The following is a 4,896-nucleotide window of genomic DNA, read 5'->3' on the forward strand; positions in this document are numbered from 1 at the left end:
TCCATTTTCAATGTCCTGCGTTTTCATCCTTTTACATTATTTCTGTTTCTCTATTTATTGAGTACAAGCAATCATTGGCTTAGACTTGATACAAATTTGCCCTTTTTGACACTTTGACTCTTCGGCCTTTGTTTAAGGTTTACTGTTCACTGATATTTAACTGCCTTATTCCTTGTGGTTGGTTAATTTTAATTTTCAGTATTTTGCTCTGGAGAGTTGTGGATTTTTGTGGATCACGAGGTCCTGAAATTCAATGGAGTTTTCCCTTAAATGTTGGCTTTTTACATTTGTTTGTTTTGTCTTATACTCAGTCTTTCTCCTCTCATTTCTTTTATCTGACCTTTTTCTTCAAACAATCCATTCACAGTATTGATCAGCTTTGGCCGCCCAATCCTATTGTAGTATGACGATTTTTATTTTCATCATTGCATTTAGTATTTTTGTGCTCTTGCCTTTCTCTTTTGGGGATGGTTATTTGGGTGGCTTTTACTTATGATTCTTCATATTTCCCCCTGTTCATAATTTTACTCTATTTTTCTAGTCTAGTCTTTTCTTTGTTATTATTTTTTTCTTTTTGTTTCATTTGTTTCTTTTAGGTTCCACATGTGTAATTTTAGTTCCTGAATTGCTCCATCTTTTTCAATATTTGATTCCATTTGTTTGTTATTTTTAGGTAGCATTAGTACTGATAAAATGCCTACAGAGACTGAGGAGGAATTACCACCTTCTAGTCCCGATCCCAGTATCTCTCAGGAGGGAACCTTTCATTCCCAATATAAAGTACTGAAGACTATTGGAAAAGGAAGCTATGCCAAGGTCCTCCTGGCCCACCACCAGCTCACAGGAACCCCAGTGGCGGTCAAAGTTCTCCGAAAGAACAAGCAGTGGTTCCGGCCAGCCATGACAGAAGAAAACATAATGAGAAAGATCAACCACCCCAACATTGTTTCTCTCTTACAAGTCATTGAAAACAAAACTAGAATATACCTCATAATGGAGCTGGTGGAAGGCCAACAACTCTACCAGTACATCAGAGAGTCAGGGCACATAGAGGAGGATGAGGCCCGGCAAATATTTGAACAGATATTATCAGCAGTGAGCTACTGCCATGGAAAGGGGATTGTTCACCGAGACCTGAAAGTGGACAATATAATGATTGATAAAAACAAAAAGGTCAAAGTCATCGACTTTGGGCTTAGCACCGAAACACAACCTGGACAAATGCTAAACCAGCACTGCGGTGCGTATTCTTTTGGTTCCCCGGAACGCTTCCTTGGACTTCTGTATGACGGCATGAAGAATGATATGTGGACAATAGGAGTGGTCTTGTATTATATGGTAGTGGGAAAGCTCCCCTTTGATTCTGTGATCATCCAAGAATTACAAAAACAAGTTGTTGCAGGGGTGTATCCTGCCCCCTGTGGGGTTTCAGAAGAACTGGAGAACCTCCTTAGTCAATTACTAACAGTAAATCCAATGTATAGACCAACAGCCAGCGAGGTGATGAAACACGCCTGGTTCAAAGAACACGGGAAGGGGTTCACAGTTCGTTGTGAAGAACTGCTTCCCCTCAGGCCAGACCCTGAAATTTTGGGTGCGATGAAATGCATGGGATTTCAAGCCTCTGTAATAAAATACTCCCTAATAAAAAGAAAATATAATGAGGAAATGGCAACTTATTGCTTCCTACAACAGCAGGCTCTCCCGGGGTATGGCTGCACAGCCCAGGCACAGCAAGTGAGTCCCATTGCAGCCCCATTTCCTAGCCTTGACCCTGCTGCTGCTTTTAGATTACAAAGAAAGAGGAGTGGAAGCCTGCCAGTCCTTGGCACCTTGCAGATGTCATTCTCCCAAGGTCACGTATCTCATTATGGCCAGAAGGTTCATCCAAAAGGAGGAAGAAGGTCCACTGTGGCTCGTCGTCTCAGGCCACTACCGATGACACGTACACAGGACCACGATCACAAATGTGCCATGAGTGTCCCATACATTCAAACAACAAGCATCTTCAGTGAGAAGAGTAGCAACAAGGAAATAAAAGAAGATAATCTACTCTCCCACAGAGCCCCATTAGAGGATAAGCCCATCTCCAGCAGGGTCGGGCACAGAGGTTTTAACGGGTGGACCAGGAATATAGCAAATGCCCTGATAAAGCTTTGTTGCTGCTTGCCAAGGAGAAAGAAACCTCGCCTGGGGCAGAACAGAATCTCACCCCAGAAATGAGCCACAGGGAGCGTCCAGATAACAAGCAGCAGGCACAGCCCAGGTACCTTCGTGCTTTGTCCTTTCTAGATTGCTCTATGCTGGTCCTTCCTCTTGTCTCTGGTTTCCATTTTCCCCACAATTCTTACCTTGTATCTTCTGTAAGTTCTTTTATGAGGTTTCCTCAACACCAAGCCTTCTCCCTCTTCTTGATTTCTCCTCTTCCCAGCAGGGACTCAATAAGAATTCCCCACTCTACAGAGTTTTCTTGTTGACCCATCCCTTCAGATGGACTCCATCCCCCCCTTAGGCCAATAACTCCCACAGGGTGAGGACTAGAGATTCATGGGCTCATGGACTCATCCATGGGCTACTGGTTCTAGCACATGTGGTCATCAATCACAAGTGCTGCAGAACAGAGTCTTATGTTTTCAAATATAACATCCCACTCCAGTAAGCCTTAAAATTAATAACAAGGTTTGTCACTGAATAAGTATCAACAACCTAGTTTGTTGGTTATTGTTGATGGTCAGAATCCTGCATGCATGCATATTGTTTTGCATACTGATTTTTTCATTCCTAAGACCTAGCAATTCATATATATTGTTACATATATATATATATATATATATGTAACATTTCTAAATGATTTCTTTCAAAAATCTTAACTGAGAAGTAGAAGAGAAGATTTAATAAAATAATAAGGCAATCAAAGCTCCAAATGGTAATCTAAGTATTCTACCGCATAAGATTTTTGCTTAGAATAAATTGACTTTTTTTCTCTCACAGTGCCATCTTGAAATTCTGTCATGTCCTGAGTATAAACAGGAGGTGATTTCAGACACATGGCCAACGAAAAGACACCAGCATAAGCTACAGCACCAACAGGAGAAACAGCAATAGCACCAGCAGCATTAGCAGCAGAAGGAGGAGGAGGAGGAGAAAGAGGAGGAAGAGGAGGATTCCCCAACACCAAGCCTCCTCCCTCCTCTTGATTTCTCCTCTTCCCAGCAGGGACCCAATATGAATGATGAGTTCCCCACTCTACAGAGTTGTCTTGTTGACCCATCCCTTCAGATGGACTCCATCTCCCCCTTAGGCCAATCGCTTCCACAGTGTGAGAACTAGAGGGTCATGGGATCATGGACTCTTCCATGGGCTACTAATCCATAGAGAAACGGGCCTGTAATACCAGACACTCAAGACACACAGTAGGTAGGGGGATCAGAACTTCAAGGCTAGCCTGGTCTACATCATGAGTTTAAGATCAGCTTGGACAACTTACTGACACCCTTTTTCTAGAGGTGAGGAGGGCTAAGGCTACTAACTCAGTGGTAGAGTACTCGTGGGGAAACAGACTGCTGTCCATTGATACCTCTCCTTCCTTGCTCGGAAATACACAATGGTATTAGAAGAGTCAAAGGTTCCTGGCCTAGCATCCACTATTCTATTTGCTACATCATTAAGGGTGCAGTTTTTGGGGTGGAGTTTTTGGTATTTTGGTCAGGGATCAAATCTATGAAATAAAACTTAAGCAATACTCTCATTGCTGTCAGAGTGGGAGGTGGATGATAAATGCTTGCCCACCTGCATCAGTACAAAGCTGGTTCCTTGGACTCCCTGCAAACACATCACTGCTAACTGTGTGCCTGGTATAGGCTTTTCCAGGACTATCCATAGCTTGAAAACCTTCCCTGCTATGGACCCTTGAGTGGGCATCCTGCCTTTCTCAGTCTCAGAATGGAGCAAAGATCCCCTGCTCACCTCTAGGCTCACAGGTCAGGGGCCTCTTCCATCCCATAATGAACAAGACTGGCACAGCTGCACACACCTTGGAAAAAGAATGTATTGGCAACCCTTAACAAAAAAGATGGTTCTTACTTTCGATTATGGCATTCTATAAAATACGGGTATTTCCTGGTATAATTACACATGTCATTGATTGTGTGTGTGCTTATGTTTTTTGAGGTTGGAGGGGGATAATTCATTTCTCTAAGCCCCTTCCTCAATGCTGGGTGATAAACATTGACTCTCATATAGATTTTAATAATTATACATTTATTTATATATTTTTAAGATTCGTTTATTTTTCCAACTTTTGTAGCTCTTTCTGTGTGTGTGTGTGTGTGTGTGTGTGTGTGTGTGTGTGTGTGTGTGTGTGTAATTACATATAATACTCAGGGTCAGTAATCCTACCCTTGAGCTACCTTTTAACTTTTTATGTTTTAAACAGCTTTATTATGATATCTTTGATATATAAAGCTGATATGTGCTAGAGGTGAGCAACTTGATGTTCTTAAAGACATGTTCTTTCTCAGATACAGAACGCGAGCTGGCTAAAATCCTTTCTACTCCTGCAGATTAACCTTGTCATGCACTGAAGCAATGGGGCACATATTAAGCACACTCCCTGAGCTGCTTCCTAGGTTGCTAGCACAGGCTCCATCCCAGGCACAGCTGGAGTGGGCAGCTGTAAGGTTGAGGACCTGCACTCAGGACACTGGGCTCCAGGAGCACCTCACCTGCTGGTCATCCTGTGTACCTCTGAATGTCACTCCTGGGTTCTCACTGCCTGGCACTTAACCATAGACACCACTGTAGAACTGTCTAAGGCCAGAAGGGCAAAAACATTGTTGTTATAAATTTCTACTATGGAAACATCAAATGTTGTGCTTCTTGAACAGTTTTATGAAA

General features: G+C 42.5%; 1 pseudogene across 1 annotated transcript in view; it reads left to right on the forward strand.

Annotated features, from left to right (window-relative positions):
• The window catches only part of LOC134485068 (sperm motility kinase Y-like), a 5,079-nt pseudogene extending 939 nt beyond the window's left edge, over positions 1–4,140 (forward strand). Inside the window, exons 2-3 of the transcript XR_015646143.1 lie at positions 674–2,266; positions 2,992–4,140. The product of XR_015646143.1 is annotated as a sperm motility kinase Y-like, transcript variant X2 (transcript). The remainder of the gene's footprint in view (positions 1–673; positions 2,267–2,991) is intronic.
• The last annotated feature ends 756 nt before the right edge of the window (positions 4,141–4,896 follow it).

This window comes from Rattus norvegicus, chromosome 1 (assembly GCF_021556685.1).
Source record: "Rattus norvegicus strain SHRSP/BbbUtx chromosome 1, alternate assembly SHRSP_T2T, whole genome shotgun sequence".
Lineage (NCBI taxonomy): Eukaryota > Metazoa > Chordata > Mammalia > Rodentia > Muridae > Rattus > Rattus norvegicus.